Below are 18,326 nucleotides of genomic sequence, written 5' to 3'. Positions count from 1 at the left end.
TCCTCTTACTCCCTTCCTCCCTGCTCCTTTTCTTCTATCTTCCTCTCCTTCCCCCCTCTCTCTTTTTTCTGCAAACACTTGCAGTTGTATCAGCAAAGTTCCTGTCATGATCAGCCACTATTATTCAACCTACTGTTATATGGTAATTGAGTTCAGTTTTCCCCTTCCCATTTACCGCTTGTAACTTCTTGTTCCAGCAGTCTTGGTCTATGACCATGATGATCCTGCCTTTCTCATACTTCCCCCCTCTGGGATATGAGTATCTCAATACTATTGCCTCGTCACACGATGATTGACCGTTGACTATGCCTCCCCACCCAGGCACAGCAGCGAGTTCCCTTTACGGGGTGCCTGGGGGGTAGGCCACGCCTACTATTCTCCATCCCCAGATCCCTCATTTTACCACCCCTTTTGCCACCACCTACCATGGTTTACCTGAAGGTACGGTTGTTTCATGCTCTCTGTTACCAAATTTTTGGGTTGTATCTCTTTCATTATCCTCTGTATATCAAATGTTGTATTATATTTGATCTCTCTAATAAAATGTTTGAAACAGAAAAACTCAGAAGGTTGAATTGGCCCCCTTTGTGATAGCGGTGAAAGGTGTGAACATAAATAAAATGAACGAGCCCATGAAAAGCATCTACGAGTTTTAATCTGCAAACTGAAAATGTGTATCCAAGCTTCTTTTCCACCGTCATTGAAAGATCCAGTGATCAAAAGCCATGCGGATAATGGCAGAACAAACATACAATTCATCTGCTACTACAAGTGCTGCTGTAGTAATGGAGTTCCCATGGTAACTGATAGCCCTGATAAGTGAGCAGCACCGCTAGCTAAACAGAGAGCTTATCATTTATGAAGAGAAAGCGGAATCACCTGCATGGTGTGCAGAATGTGATGGCCAATCAAACACTCGGACTCCGGCTGAGCTGACTGCATTTCATCATTGCAACCCTGACAGATAAGAGTGCATGGAGGTGAAAAAACATTTTCTGACGTTAGGCGTATAAAATGTTCTGAGAGCAGCAGTACTCCGGGTTATAGTGCCCTCAGCTGCACTGTGGTTTGTAGTTCCACGTAGCACTGAGTTGCGTAAACCAAAACATGAAAAATCTGCACCCGCAGTCTGATTTATTTAAGCATTTTATGTAGGGTGTATGTAAATGTTTAGCGCACGTTTACATTCGTTATATGTAAGTGGTTATTGACCTCAGGTCATTAACCACTTAAGGACAGGAAGGTTTTACCCTCTTAATGACCAGGCCAATTTTTGCGATACGGCACTGCATTACTCTAACTGACAATTGCGCGGTCGTGCGATGCTGTACCCAAAAAAACGGATGTCCTTTTTTTCCCACAAATAAAGCTTTCTTTTGATGGTATTTGACCACCCGTGTGATTTTTATTTTTTTTGCGCTATAAACAAAAAAAGAGCGAAAATTCTAAAAAAACAATATTTTTTACTTTCCGGTATAAAACATTCCCAATAAAAAAATTAAAAATCTAATTTTTTCATCATTTTAGGCCAATTCGTATTCTGCTACATACTTTTGATAAAAAAATCCCAATAAGTGTACAGTATCTCACAAAAGTGAGTACACCCACATTTTTGTAAATATTTTATTCTATCTTTTCATGTGACAACACTGAAGAAATGACACTTTGCTACATTGTAAAGTAGTGAGTGTACAGCTTGTATAAGAGCCCATTCAGACTAGCGCGACACGACTTTGGGGGGCGACCTGTGAAGTCGCGTGCACCGCTGTGCACGGCGACTTAATGGAAGTCTATGCAAGTCGCCTCCAGGTCGCCCCAAAGTAGTACAGGACCCTTTTTCTAAGTCGGAGCGACTTGTGTTGCTCCTATTAGAACGGGTCCTATGCTAATCAATGGACCGCGACCGAGCGCGACTTGTCAGGCTGACAAGTCGCCTGACAAGTCGCGCTAATGTGAATGGGCTCTTACAGTGTAAATTTGCTTTCCCCTCAAAATAACTCAACACACAGTCATTAATGTCTAAACCGCTAGCAACAAAAGTGAGTACACCCCTAGCCTCCCACAGTGCCTTCAAGCTCCCATCATGCACCCCAGCCTACCATAGTGAACTGCAGTGCCCCTAAGCCCCTACAGTGCCCCCAACCTCCCGGAACCCCGGACCGCCATCTGCCTCTCTGTTTCCTTGTTTCACCACGTCAACAGAGAGAGCTGCAGGACGGCTCTCTCCTTCTCCCTCACCCGGTAGACAGAGGACACAGCAAACCAAAAGAGGACAGTTATTACATGCCTTTTATCTCTGCCATCTTGTAAGTGTTTTTAATCCCTTGCACCAAATAATAAATGCTTTTAATATTGCACTTAGAGGCGCCTTTCTTTCCTTAAATGTATAATCCTATAGAGCTGCTTCTTTTCATACAAGTGCTGCCCTCAGTGCAACCTCTCCACCACAACAAGGGACCCGGGCAGCCTTCCTCACCAGAGCGCCCTCATCTCACCCTTACTGACATCCTAACAACCAACGATGTCATCAGTTGATAAGGAGGATGTCTGTTGCCTCCACAGTATTAGGGTTGCCACTTTTTCTTCAAGCCAGAACTGAACATAACAATTTTTTTTTTTGTATACACTATAAGATAACAGACCTAGGACACCTTTGGGGGCTCCAAAGAGAATAGTAATGTGGTGCACATAGTGCCCCCTTACCCTCCTGTTCCGAAGCACATTCCTGTCTGAATAACGTGTCCGGGTTTCAGGGGGGTCTAAAACCCGGACACACAATTCAAAACCCCGACTGTGCGGATGAATCCCGGACAGGTGGCAACCCTACACAGCATCCTTGTTTGACCCTCCTCTGCCCCTCTCCCTCAGCACTGGGGTCACATTCGCTGACTGATGGAGAGAAATTGAGGGGGATGAGAAACATTGGAATACTGGTTCGTACCAGTGTGCAAAATTGACAGGGTCTTTTTTAGGGTAGGGACTCACTAATCTGCAAAGTAAGCAGGCACTTTCAAGACCAACAACCAAGACCAAATCGTAAAGCGTAACTCCACTTTTGTTGAGAAAAAACATTCCCCTCTGACTGATCTCTGAATGTTTCCCCCTCTGCAGGGATTTTAACAAACGTTGCAGAGATTTTAACAAACGTTGTTGCAGATTCCTACCTTTTTTTCATTCTGAATAAATAATTGTTTGTTGCTCTGTGCTGAGTGGGTTTAATGCAGGGGCAGACTGACAACTTTCGGCCCAGGGGGCAAGTACAAACCAGAGGCCCATGGTGCGGCGACTCTGCCCCCCTCCCACTTACCATCTGAGTTCCCAACCTGGCCAGCAGGAGGAGGTTGGGGGAGCTGGGACAGCTCAGTTAGGGCTGGCCGGGGCAGAAGAGTCTCCAGTGGGGCATGGAACCGGCCTCTGCACAGACACAGTCTATACCATTCATGCTGGGTGGGGGGGGGGGACGCGATTTGTCCTTGTCTTCAACCCACACTCAGTAGGTCAGCGGCTGGGACTTTTTACTTTTCTTCACCAGGAAACCTTTAGGCATGTCTGTGGCAGAAGCAGTGCAGCCTTTTTACGGGGCATCAGAGTGGCCCAAGGGGCAATTGCCCCCTGGCCCAGTCCTCCCCTGGTCTAATGGGAGTGGTTTCATAATTATCTATCAGCTGTGGCAGCTGCAGGGCTATAATGAGGAAAGCTGCTGGGCCTGCATCCCTTTAGACGTGTTCCTATTGGGAGTATCTCACCAAAAATTACATTTTTGTTGCAGGGGATGCCAGAAATTTGACTTGTATCGTAGGCAGACTTCTGGGAAAATTGGTGAGCCAATCACACAAGCAGGAAATGATGTTTCTGGGGGTGTGGTCAGTATACATTCTGTGTACAGAACAGCTCCAGGCGGCCATATTGCATTTTCGTAAATATACAACAGCTGCAGATTGAAAAGGAAAGGTCATTTTTAATAACATTCAATTACAATATGATTTGTGTAGCAATTGTATACGCTGTATTGTTTTTTCTTTATTTGCTATTTTTTTCTCCACAAAAGTGGAGTTACACTTTAAGGTACAAGGCAAATACAATAAAAATATGCCTACCTGCCGTTATTCCAGGCCAAATGATTATAAATAATCCAAAGATTGACCTAAATTGCATAAAATGGTCATGTTGAAAAATATATATTAACGGTTGCTCATCTATAATTATATGGATAATGTGAACATTTTAAGTCTTTGAACATTCTTCCAAAAAAAAACAAAAAAAAGGCCATTTATTGCCAGCCTTATGGTGATAATCCAAGCCTTGCTATTATTGAGTCTCCTGGTACTATAAATGAAATCAGCGTGACTAAGCCAGCAAGAGGTGAATGCAGCATGGAGACCCCTCATGTTGGAGGGACACAGGAGGGAGAAAGCACTTCCAGTGTTTTGGTAAGAAATCCTTTGCTCACCAGACAGAATCAAATTACAGATAAGGTTGAGTCTGAGAAGAGAACCCAGACAGGACATAATTGTAGAGGTCTAATTTAAGCTTTTCTCTTTGACTGACATGTAATAATCCCATTTGTAGATAACTGATACTGAGTAGGCTTGTCTGCAGGCACCGGTTTAGATTTGAGAAACAACTGTTTCTATGAAATAAAATCACCATCAGGCTTATTAGTTAGGACAAAGAGAAGGGTGGTGCAACCCAAGAGCAACTAGCCAGATTTGGATGTTTTCATGGTATAAAACCTGAGCTGGTACGTGTCGAAGTATTTGACCTTTACAGTTAAAGTTGAAGTTTAGATATGGCAATTTCTACATCGCTTCATGGCCTTTTGGCTAAGATCAAGTGTAGTATCTGTTCTGATCAGTTGGTATGGACCTTGATGGTTAGTATCGGCAGAGGCTGAAATGATCCAGGGCGCTCCAGGAGAATCTGGGGGACTGGGAAGTAGGCACTGTCAGAGAAAGCCGGATGGGTCCATTGCCTCCTGGTTTGAATGGGAACCGCCCCTATCAGTTTGAAGGGAGCGAGAAAGCTGGCATAGTTCCACCGGTTAGTACTGCTCCTGGATGTGATTGGAGAGGAATGGTGATGGCGGTGGGAGGGCTTTTCCTCCTGGGTTGAATCTGGCCTTGCAAAAGGCTTGTCCCCAGTTGAAGGCAGGCTCTCCCTAAGCTGTCTAAAGTTCAGATGCCTCCTGGTAGGTATGGGCTATGTTGGTCTGGCTGAAGGTCTGGACCGAAAAAAAGCCAGTGGTGTACATGCCCCTAGGGTGGCAGCCCAGGGGTGCCATAATTCTCACTAGTGGGGGGCAGCTCAACTTGAGGTTTTGGCACCTTGGTCACTGCACACACACACTTTTTTCTCACCTGCCTCTTGGGACGGGCTTTTTGGCCAAGACCAGAGGAATTTGTTATTCCTGGCCGAAGGGCCTATCAAGGTCCTGCACCTTGACACCATGTACTTTCTCCTCTTCCCCTTCCCCACCTTTGTGTTTGTGTGTTTTTTTTTCTTTGTGGTTTGTGAACTTTTCTTTCTCCTTTTTTTTCACTATGAGTAGGAGGGGGTGGATATGGCGTTCTGGCTTAGTTCGCCCTCTCTCATGGGGTCTCCCTTCGGGGTTTACCTGGTTTCGGCCAGGCAGACCATAGTGAGTACCTCAGTCCCTGTCAGGAGTCTTGCGCCCCGGGGGATCAAGGTTAGGGTCTGTCCTCTTCGGAGGTGGACTTTCTGCACACCCTGTGCACTTTTTGTTTTCTCACGTTTGCGTGTGTACACTTTTTTATGCACCTGGTGTTAGTTTGAGTGTGTTCACACACCACGGGCTTACAAAAAAAAAAAAAAAAAATTCTACATAGTTACATTGTTCCAACGTAAGTGTGCAAGGCTGGGACTGAGGGGAGGGGGTGCAGGAAGGGCAGCTGCCCTGGGTGCAATATTCATATATATGTGTGGGGGGGTGGGGTGGCTTGCCGAGCTTCAGACGTCAAGTTGAGGTCTCAATCAAAATGGCACTGAGTGGACCTTCAGGAAGTTCGGAAACTGAAACACTCACTAAGGGCTCATTCATATGTGCTTTGGTCTCGGAAGAGTGATCTGCATCTGGCATTTGGCAGGCAGTGAGGAGGCGCTTTGTCTCCTCCTCACCACCTGCTTTAATAGAACCATTGCATTGCACAACCAGGTGCAATGTATGCAGTTGCAGGGTGCTAACAAAGCAGCCCCATTTATTTGAATAAATCACTATCAGCAGCAGGTAGCAGCCACTGGAAGCGACAGTGTATAATTCCTGCCATGGCTATGGCAAGTATGCGCCTTCGACCACTGTCTCTTCAGCTAAAAGGGGAGCAGTTAGGAGGGCAATAAAACCGCAGCTCAAAAATGAGGTTTTACTATCACTCAACTGCTAGTGTGAACAAAACCTAAGGGAGTTACACTGCAGGCAACACACAGGGCCGGCCTTATGTGTTCAGGCGCCCTGTGCGAGCTAATCCTGTGGCGCCCCCCCTCCCCCGCGCGCATTTTCTTGCACCTTTTTTGCACTTTATTTGACTTTTCTTTTTTATGATCACTAATAACTTAGCCCCCTCTTACATCAGAGACCCTCACAGAGGCCCCACTTCACATCAGAGACCCTCACAGAGTCCTGCCTACATTAGAGACCCCCACGGGAACCCCCTTAAATCAGAGACCCCCCACAGACATCAGAGACCTCACACAGAGCTTTCCTTACATCAGAGACCCCCACACAGAGCCCCCCTTACATCACAGACCCCCCCACACAAAGCCCCCCTTACATCAGAGACCCCCCACACAAAGAGCCACCCACATCAGAGCCCCCACACACAGAGCCCCCCTTACATCAGAGAGCCCCCCTCACATCGAGCCCCCCTCACATCAGAGACCCCCCCTTACATTATTGCAGGAGAGAGACCTCACTTACCTCACGCTGTCTGCAGCTTTTTTTCCCGCCCACACATCCCCGGGGAGAGTGTGGGCGGGGCAGGAGGGGGAGGAGAAGTGGCAGGAGGAGGAGGAGCTGACGATCTCTCTCCTCTGGCGTCCCTGCAGAGGAGGAGGAGGGATCAGTCAGCGGCAGCGTCTCTGTGGCTGAGCTGTTTGTGATACACAGCTCAGTCTGCAGCAGTATGAGACCGGGCACAGCCGCACAGCGGGAGGTAAGCAGGGGCTGCGGCCTGTGTTGACCCTGCCCAGGCTGCGGTCACCGCTTACCTCCCGCTGTGCGGCCTGATCTTCTGCGAGCTGTGATGGCCGCATGGCGCCACTGTTGCCCATGGCGTCCTGTGCGGCCGCACAGCTCGCACACCCCAAAGGCCGGCCCCGGCAACATATTTCTCCAGCATTCTATCCAACACCTCATCTTCGTCACTAAGCACCTGAAGACACATAAAACTACCCATCACTCACTAGAGGAGTACTGGAGTGGGAAGCTGAGCCCAGTGAGCAGCAGTGTCACTCTCCTCTCTGCACTTCAGAGGCACACTGCTCAGTTCCTGTTGTGAGTGAGGGCAGAGAGGGCCACTATCTGCAAGTGCCAGGTGAAGGACACCCGAGGGTTGCCTCATGAGCCGGTGGATTGTGTCCTGGATGAGGAGTTAACAGAAGACATCTTACCCCTCTGCTGACAGATTGTTCTCCTCAGCCACCTCATATTCCAACTCACCCCCCCACATCGAAAATCATTCCTACCAAACCATCTTAGCCCCTCCAGTAGTTACTTCACCTTAACCCATCACAGATATTCCATCCAGACTGCCTCATCCTCCACTGATATCCCTCTACGGTCACCTCGACACCTCACTGATAGACAAGCACGTTGCTTCCTGGTTGCCTTACTTTACTCCCACTGACACACATTACTCTCCAGCCAACACACTGCCAGCCTGGTGGAATCAACACCAACCCCTACTGACATACATCCTTCCCTGAGTTCCTTATCCTATCTCAAAAAAAGCAACAGAAGAGAAATCCAAGTCAAATCAATATTTGATGTGACCACCCTTTGCCTTCAAACCAGCATCAATTCCTCTAGGTAGACTTGCCCACAGTTTCTGAAGGAACTTGGCAGGCAGGTTGTTCCAGACATCTTGGAGAACTAAGAACAGGTCTTCTGTGGATGTTGGCTGCCTCACATCCTTCTTTCTCTTCATGGCATCCCAGATAATAATAATGTTGAGATCAGGGCTCTGTGGGGGCTAAACAACTACTTCCAGGACTCCCTATTCTTCTTTACACTGAAGACAGTTCTTAATAAAATTGGTTGGATGTTTGGGGTGGTTGTCTTGCTGCAAAATAAGTTTGTTGCCAATCCCACGCCTCCCTGATGGTATGGTATGATGGAGAAGTATCTCCTTGTATTTCTCAGCATTGAGGACACCATTGATCCTGACCAAATCTCCAACTCTGTTTGCAGAAATGCAGCCCCAAACTTACAGGGAATCTCCACCATGCTTCAGGGATCCAGGGAACCAATCACACTTCTATTTCTGAAAGAATTCTTCATTTACAGCATTTTTTTCCCACCTACCTAAAACTTTTGCACAGTACTGTACATGTTCACGAGGCTGGAAGATTTTAAGACAATTTTTGAGTGCAGAGGAAAAATAGCCACACCTGACTTCCTTCCAGTACAAAGCCCTGGCAATCAGACTCTCCACAGTAATAAACTGGTGATAACAATGAAAAATAAGATTGAATAAAATTACATGAGAAATGCTAATATCATGGAAAATATCTCAAGCTATTAGACTACAGCCACATATGGGAATTTTATTGCTTGTTAATGAGAAATGTAACTCTTTGTTGACAATTGTACAAACTACGTGTTGCAAACACAGCAACTGGCAATAAAGTGGCATTAAACCTAATTTATTTTGAATGGCACCCTAATGCTAAGGCAATGCAGATTTGAAATACACGCATTGCGCGGTACAACACACGAGGTACCACTGTCTAATAAAATGCTGAATGTATATATTTTTTGGAAGTGCTGGCAGCCCATTAAACTTGCCTACTGTGCACTTAAACACCCTTCCCATCCAGGCCAATTTTCAGCTTTCAGCGCTGTCACACTTTGACTGACAATTGCGCGGTCATGCTACACTGTACCCATATGAAATTTTTATCATTTTTTTCACACAAATAGAGCTTTCTTTTGGTGGTATTTAATCATCTCTGGGTTTTTTATTTTTTACAAAAAAAAAGAATAAAGACAGAAAATTTTGAAAAAAAAAAAAGTTTTTCTTATTTTCTGCGAGTAAATTTTGAAAATAAAATTTTCTCCTTCACTGATGTGCGCTGATGAGGCGGCACTGATAGGCTGCACTGATGGGCACTGATGAGGTGGCACTTATGGGCACTGATGAGGTGGCACTTATGGGCACTGATGAGGTGGCACTTATGGGCACTGATAGGAGGCACTGCTGGGCACTGAGAGGTGGCACTGCTGGGCACTGAGAGGTGGCACTGAGAGGTGGCACTGCTGGGCACTGAGAGGCGGCACTGATGGGCACTGAGAGGCGGCACTGATGGGCACTGGCGGGTGGCACTGATGGACACTGACGGGTGGCACTGATGAGCACTGATGGGCGGCACTGATGAGCACTGATGGGCAGCACCATCAGTGCCCACACTCAGTGCCCATAGTGCTGCCAGTCAGTGCTCATCAGTGCCTAGATGAGCAGGCACTGATGGGCACTGACTGGCAGCACTATGGGCACTGATTGTGGGCATTGATGGGGGACACTGATGGCGGGCACTGTGGGCACTGTTGGGGGCAATGTGTGTATGTTTTTTTACCTTTTAGTAATCAGGGCACTGGTGATCAGTGCCCTGATTACATGTCTCTGTGTCCCCGGCGGCTGACGGCTCCCCCTCCTTCCTCACACTGCAGGCTCCGTGTGAGGAAGGAGCGCTGGCGATGAGAGATGATCTCATATGTTTACATATGAGACCATCTCTCATTGGATGGTCCGATCACGTGGTGAATGGCCGCTGTGATTGGCCATTCACCACGATCTGTGATCGGCTGTGTCCAAGGGACACGGCCGACACAGATTCTCCCCGATGCGCGCTCGCGGGAGCGCGCCGGGAGCCTGCTTCGTTTAAAAACGGCCTCCCGAAAATTCGAGTCCGCGCTGCAGCCGTATATAGGCTGTAGCGCGGATGGGAGGTAGTTAAAGAATGGGCTACCAGAGTAGGAAGCGAAGAAAAATACTATATATCAGTGGTTCTCAACCTGGTTCTTAACCCTGTTTACATATGAGATCATCTCTCATCGCCAGGCTGTGGCCTCCCTTCTGCTGGGCCTCCAGTCAAGTGCAGCTCTCCTAACCTCCCACAGTGCCTTCCAGCTCCCCTAGTGCCCCCAACCTTCAATAATGGGACTGCAGTGCCTCTCAGCCCCCACAGTGCCCCCAACCTCCCACAGTGCTTCCTAGCTCCCAATGTGCCCCCCAACCCAGGGCCAGATTAACGTAGGGGCTATTGGAGCTGCAGCTCCAGGCCCCTACCTTTATATAGGCCCCGGGTTGGCCATATTCACTGTTACCGCTCTTCTGTCACTTGTAAACACAGAAGTCTGGCTTCTATGCTCGCTTCCCCAGGCAGCTCCCTCAGAACCTCCCCACACAGCACGAAGGCCGGACAAGGAGGGACAGTTGCCGATGCATGGATGTGTTTATGGGCTTCAGAGACAGCATCCCATGTTGAATTAGGCATGCATGGCTGCACCCTTCCTCTTCTGGGTGCATGCCAAGGCACGGCCCTTAAGGCCCTTCAAAATCCTCAGCACCAAGCCCATGATGCTCTTAATCCGGCCCTGCCCCAACCTTCCATAGTGGACTGCATTGTCCCTAAGCCCCCACAGTGGCCCCAACCTCCCTCAGTGCCTCCCAGCTTCCATAGTGCACCAAACCTTCCAAAGTGGACTGCAGTGCCCCTCACCCCCCACAGTGCCCCCAACCTTCCAAAGTGGACTGCAGTGCCCCTCAGCCCCTACAGTGCCCCCAACATCCCACAGTGCTTCCCAGCTCCCATTGTACCCCCCAACCTTCCATAGTGGACTGCATTGCCCCTCAGCTCCCACAGTGCCTCAAACCTCCTACAGTGCTTCCCAGCTCCCATTGTGCCCCCCAACCTTCCATAGTGGACTGCAGTGCCCCTCAGCCCCCATGATGCCCCCAACCTTCCACAGTGCCTCCCAGCTCCCATAGTGCCACCCGACATCCATAGTGGACTGCATTGCCCCTCGGCCCCCAAAGTGCCCCCAACCTGCCACGGTGCCTCCCAACTTTCATAGTGCCCCCAACCATCCATAGTGAACTGCAGTGCCTCTCAGCCCCCACAGTTTTCTCCACCCTTCCACAGTGCCCCCCACCCCTGTGTACCCTCCACTACTATGTGCCCCTGCAAAGTCCCCAGTTTCTCCAGAGATCTAATCTCCCATGCTTTCCCTCAGCCCACTCTAGAAATCTGATTGGCCGGAGCCGCGGTGACGTCACTCCCGCGCGCGAGAGCCGACAGTCATGGCACGGGACTCTGAAGGAACGGCCCGAGCGGCCGTTCCTTCAGAGCGCATGCGCCAGTGACGTCACTGGCTGCATGTAAGGTAAATATCTCCTAAACAGTACATGTTTAGGAGATATTTACAGTACCTATAGGTAAGCCTTATCATAGGCTTACCTATAGGTACAAGTTGTAGAGGAGGGTTTACTTCCTCTTTAAGTGTTGTTCACCTATAAATATGGAAAATATCTCAAGCTATTAGGCTACAGCCAAATGGGGGGAATTTTATCGCTTGTTAACGACAAAAGTAACTCCTTGTTGACAAATGTAGAAACCAAGGAGTTGCAAACACATCAGCTGTCAACCAGGTGTTAAAGTGGTATTAAACCCAATTTATTTTGAACGGCACCCTAATGCACTAAGACAATGCAGGTCTGAAATACATGTGTTGCACGGTACAACAAACGAGGCACACTGTCTAATAAAATGCTGAACATCCATTTTTTTGGAAGTGCTGGCAGCCCATTCTTAAAGAGGTTGTAAGCCTATAGGTAAGCATTTATTAACCGGTTGCCGTACGCCACACGACTATTTACTGCGGCGGTCAGCCCCGGCCAGGCAAAGTGACGTAGGGGTACGTCACTAGCCTGTCACTAGCTTGTGAGCCAATAGCGGGCGCGCTCCCGCCCCGGCTTGTTCCCTAAGAAGTCCGTGCGTGTGACACCCGATGTCCGCCGGTCACTTGCGATCGTCCACTGTGAAGGGAGAAAGGCAGGCGGCTAATGTAAACAAAGCCGCCTGTCATTCTCCCCTGTGTAAAAATGGAGATCATACGGTTCTACTATGTAGGACCGTTGAGCTCTGTTCTTACACCAGTAGCCATGTCCAATCACAGTTAGAAACACGCCCCTAGGGACATACTTAACCCCTCCTTCCCCAATAAAGTTAACCCCTTCCCTGCCAGTGTCATTTTTACAGTAACAGTGCATATGTATAGTACTGATTACTACAGTAATGTCACTGGTACCCCCACAAGTGTCAAAAATGTCAGTCAAGGGTCCAATCTGTCCGCCGCAATGTCGCAGTCCCGCAAATAAAATTGCAGATCGCCGCCATTACTCGTTAAATAAAAAAAACAACAAAATTGACAAAAATCTTTCCCTTAGTTAGTAAACGCAATAACTTTTGCGCAAACCAATCAAAATACGCTTTTTGTGATTTTTTTTGTACCAAACATACGTAGCAGAAAACAAATTGGCCAAAAATTTTAAAAAATTTACATTTTTACATTTTTTGGGGGGGAATTTCATATAAAAAAATGTGAAAAATATTTTTATTTTTGCAAAATTGTTGCTCTTTTTTTGATTATAGCGCATGATCAAAAAATCGCACAGGTGATCAAATACCACCAAAAGAAAGCTCTGTTTGTGGGAAAAAAAGGACGTCAAATTCGTTTAGGTACAGCGTCGCACAACTGCGCAATTGTCCGTTAAAGTCACGCAGTGCCGAATCGCAAAATACCCCCTGGTCAGGAAGGGGGTAAAATCTTCCGGGGCTTAAGTGGTTAAGGCTTTCCTATAGGTACTGTAAATATCTCCTAAACTTGCACTGTTTAGGAGATATTTACTTTTAATGCAGCTTGTGCTCTGTGCTCTGTAGGAACGGCCACCCGTGCCATTCCTTCAGAGCCCTGTGCCTTGAACATCAACTCCTGCGCGCATGCGCGGGAGTGACGTAATCGCGCCTTTGGCCAATCAGATGGCCGGAGGACGCGAACCAGGAAGCAGGACGGCCGAACATTTCGGCCATCCTGTCGCTGAGCGGGCGGCACTGCGGAGGCTATGTTCTAAGGTAAGTATTTCATAATTGTGCCTTTGTCTTACAGGGTTTGTTTTTTTTTTTTTTCATTATTTTGGGGAGGGTTTACTTCCTCTCTGGCCAGCCGACGGACATGTCGGCTGGTTGCTCGATTCTGCCGATGGGACAGGAGACCCGGGCGGAGTGGCAAAAGGTGACGAGGAGGGGGGCATCCCCTCCCGCTGCTTGTAATAACAGTCAAGCAGCTACTTAGCCGCATTGGTTGTAATTACAAGAATGCTGACCATCCGCTCTAAAAAACGGTACCAGGGTGATATCTGCAGCTGCACCCATCATCCTCCTACAACCACCTGAGCAAAATGACATCCAGGTATGTGATTTTGTGACAAGTTATTACAATGCATGTTAAAGTATGACGCAAAATGTGTTAATACAATGTAAAAGAATGGCAAAGTGCGCATTCGCCTTTAAAGGAAAAATACAGCCAAAGCTTGTTTGGCTGTACTTCTCATGTGGATCACAGGAATGCAGTTCGTTCGGCTGAAGCCCGCTGTCTGCTGACGTCACAGAGCCAGACAAGGCTCGGGCAAGATTGCGACAATAAAGTCAGGATCTTCCCCTGTGCCAGAACCAGCACCCTGCTCCAGTGAGCGTGGTGGGGGGGGGGGGGGGGGGGGTGAAGAGCAGGGAGCTGGTGACTGTCTGCCCAGGGGGATCTGAGAACTGAGCGATCTGCGGTTTTTAAACGCTTTGTTCTCAGTTTTAGAGTAGGCGGGGGACAGATGCAGCATAGGACCGATCCTGCATCCGCCTAGGTAAGTATGATTCTAAAATAAAAAAGAAAATTCCCATACTTCTCTTTTAACCACTTTACGACTGCCCACCACAGATATACTGTGGCAGGCAGCCGCTCCTGGGCAAAACGACGTAGGTATTCGTCGCTCGCTCTCAGAAGGCTAGGGGGCGAGCGCGCGCGCGCCCGCTCCTCAGCGGGGAAGCCGATGCATGTGTCAGGCGGCTCCGATTGCTGCCTGACACCCACGATCGTTCTTCACTGAGAGAGAAGAACGGTCAGATGTTGTAAACACAGCTGACCGTTCTTCTCCCTGCAATGATCATAGAGCCCATATGATCCTTCTATACAGGATCACATGTCTCTATGGTCATTTCACAAGCCCCCCCCCCCCCCCACAGTTAGAATCACTCCCCTAGGCTCACATTTTACCCTTTGATCACCCATAATGTTAAGGCTCCATGTACACGGGACGTTGTTAAAAGTCCCTTTGAATGCTGGAATTTTTAGGACGTTTGAAACGTCCGTTCGGTCGCGTTTGTACCCGCGTTTAGCGGGCGTTTAGCGGCGTTTGCGGGCGTTTGCGTTTAGAAGCGTTCCTAGAGGTCAAAAAAATTATTCCCCTTTAAAATGGAAAAACACGAACGCTAAACGCGGGTCATCGCGTTTGGACGCATTCAGACGCGTTCGGACGCGTTTGTGCGTTTGAAACGCTGGGAAACACACGTTCGAACGCAAATAATTGCCGCCATTACTAATAAAAGAAAAAAAAAAACAATAAAAATGACATAAATCTTTCCCGTAGTTAGTAGACGCGATATACGCTTATGACCTTAGATTGTAAGCTCCTTGAGGGCAGGGACTGATGTGAATGTATATGTAAAGCGCTGCGTAAATTGACAGCGCTATATAAGTACCTGAAAAAATAATAATAATAATAATTGCGACTTTTTTTTTACCAAAAAATATGTAGCAGAAAACAAATTGGCCTAAAACGTTAAAAAATTTTGATTTTTAATTTTTCTTTGAGAATGTCATATAGCAGAATGTGAAAAATATAGTTTTTTTTTTTTCAGAATTGTCGCTATGTTTTTGTTTATAGCGCAAAAAATAAAAATCGCACAGGTGATCAAATACCACCAAAAGAAAGCTCTATTTGTGGGAGAAAAAGGACATCAATTTTATTTGGGTACAGCATCGTATGACCATGCAATTGTCTGTTAAAGTAACGCAGTGCCGAATCGCAAAATAGGCCTGGTCATTAAGGGGGAAAATTCTTCCGGTCTTAAAGTGGTTAGGTCTCTTTCCTGAATTCAAATCAGCAATGCAACCATGACAGAAGATAGAAGGAAGGAAAATGGAAGATCTCTAGCTACCACTAGAGGGGGCTCCGATCATTAGATATATATATATTTGACTCCATAGTTGTAAAACACGCTTTGTAAAAGTCACTACGGGTACGCTAGAGTTAAATGGCTCTATATTAACAGCCCCCCCCCCCCCATACAGGGAGTTCCATTTTTATAAAGTGAAAACGATTCTGACATCATTATGTGACAACATTTCTGTGTGCGGTGTGAAAACCATGATAACTACCAGTTACCACCCAGCACAGGGGCTGCAATCAAATTTTTGTGAAAATTCAATTTGATTTTGTTTTTTATTTATTTAAAAAAGAGAATATATAGACCGAGAAATTGGGGAAATCTGTGGTGTGCGAATATTGAGCACCAACATATAAATAAAGCTTCTTCACTGACTGTCAAATGTTCTCTGATAAGCAATACGAATGCAAATGTCTCTTCAGAGCGCAGGGCCAGTGCAGTGCAGGGGCAGTTAAAGTCTCCTTCAGACAGGCGGCACCTGAGCTGTACACATACCACGGCCACGGCATACCGTGGCTCAACTCCACATTTATTCGCCCCCCCCCCAACCGCAAATCTAAACAAAGCCTTACAGGTTCCTCCAGCTGAAACTATGAAAAGAGATTTTACAATCCCATAATTGTATGATATACAGTATTTCACAAAAGTAAGTACGTCCCTCATATTTTTGTAAATTTTTTATTATATCTTTTCATGTGACAACACTGAAGAAATGACACTTTGCTACAATGTAAAGTAGTGAGTGTACAGCTTGTATAACAGTGTAAATTTGCTGTCTCCTCAAAATAACTCAACACACAGCCATTAATGTCTAAACCGCTGGCAACAAAAGTGAGTAAACCCCTACGTGGAAATGTCCAAATTGGGCCCAAAATGTCAATAGTTTGTGTGGCCACCATTATTTTCCAGCACTGCCCTAACCCTCTTGGGCATGGAGTTCACCAGAGCTTCACAGGTTGCCACTGGAGTCCTCTTCCACTCCTCCGGAGCTGGTGGATGTTAGAGACCTTGCGCTCCTCCACCTTCCGTTTGAGGATGCCCCACAGAAGCTCAATAGGTTTAGGTCTGGAGACATGCTTGGCCAGTCCATCACCTTTACCCTCAGCTTCTTTAGCAAGGCAGTGGTTGTCTTGGAGGTGTGTTTGGGATCGTTATTATGTTGGAATACTGCCCTGCGGCCCAGTATTCGCGGAGAGGGAGGATCATGCTCTGCTTCAGTATGTCACAGTACCCCTAAGTGACAGTGTCCAAATTGGGCCCAAAGTGTCAGTATTTTGTGTGGCCACCACGATATTACAGCTCTGCCTTAACCCTCTTGGGAATGGAGTTCACCAGAGCTTCACAGGTTGCCACTGGAATCCTCTTCTACTCCTCCATAACGACATCCCGGAGCTGGTGGATGTTAGAGACCTTGCGCTCCTCCACCTTCCGTTTGAGGATGCCCCACAGATGCTCAATAGGGTTTAGGTCTGGAGACGTGCTTGGCCAGTCCATCACCTTTACCCTCAGCTTCTTTAGCAAGGCAGTGGTTGTCTTGGAGGTGTGTTTGGGATCGTTATTATGTTGGAATACTGCCCTGCGGCCCAGTATTCGCGGAGAGGGAGGATCATGCTCTGCTTCAGTATGTCACAGTACATGTTGGCATTCATGGTTCCCTCAATGAACTGTAGCTCCCCAGTGCCGCAGACCATGACACTCCCACCACCATGCTTGACTGTAGGCAAGACACACTTGTCTTTGTACTCCTCACCTGGTTGCCGCCACACACGCTTGACACCATCTGAACCAAATAAGTTTATCTTGGTCTCATCAGACCACAGGACATGGTTCCAGTAATCCATGTCCTTAGTCTGCTTGTCTTCAGCAAACTGTTTGCGAGCTTTCTTGTCTATCATTTAGAAGAGGCTTCCTTCTGGGACGACAGCCATGCAGACCAATTAGATGCAGTGTGTGGCGTATGGTCTGAGCACTGATAGGCTGACTCCCCACCCCCCCCACTTCTGCAGCAATGCTGGCAGCACTCATACGTCTATTTCCCAAAGACAACCTCTGGATATGACGCTGAGCACATGCACTGGTCGACCATGGTGAGGCCTGTTCTGAGTGGAACCTGTCCTGTTAAACCCCTGTATGGTCTCTTGTCCACCGTGCTGCAGCTCAGTTTTTGGGTCTTGGCAATCTTCTTATAGCCTAGGCCATCTTTATGTAGAGCAACAATTCTTTTTTTCAGGTCCTCAGAGAGTTCTTTGCCATGAGATGCCATGTTGAACTTCCAGTGACCAGTATGAGAGAGTGAGAGCGATAACACCAAATTTACCACACCTGCTCCCCATTCACACCTGAGACCTTGTAACACCAACGAGTCACATGACACCGGGGAGAGAAAATGGATAATTGGACCCAATTTGGACATTGTCACTTAGGGGTGTACTCACTTTTGTTGCCAGCGGTTTAGACATTAATGGCTGTGTGTTGAGTTATTTTGAGGGAACAGCAAATTTACACTGTTATACAAGCTGTACACTCACTACTTTACATTGTAGCAAAGTCTCATTTCTTCAGTGTTGTCACATGAAAAGATAGAATAAAATATTTACAAAAATATGAGGGGTGTACTTACTTTTGTGAGATACTGTATTTTACAAATAATTTTCTATAGCAGGGGTCTCGAAACTTTATGAACAAAGGGCCAATTTACTATCCTTCAAACAATGCCCAGTCAGTGGGAGGAATAGTGCCCCATCATTGGTGTCAGTAGGAGGTATAGTGCCCCATCATTGGTGTCAGTAGGAGGTATAGTGCCCCATCATTGTTGT

This window comes from Pelophylax lessonae (genome assembly GCF_965119305.1).
Source record: "Pelophylax lessonae genome assembly, chromosome: 10".
Taxonomy (NCBI): Eukaryota; Metazoa; Chordata; class Amphibia; order Anura; family Ranidae; genus Pelophylax; species Pelophylax lessonae.
This window is presented reverse-complemented; position numbering follows the sequence as displayed.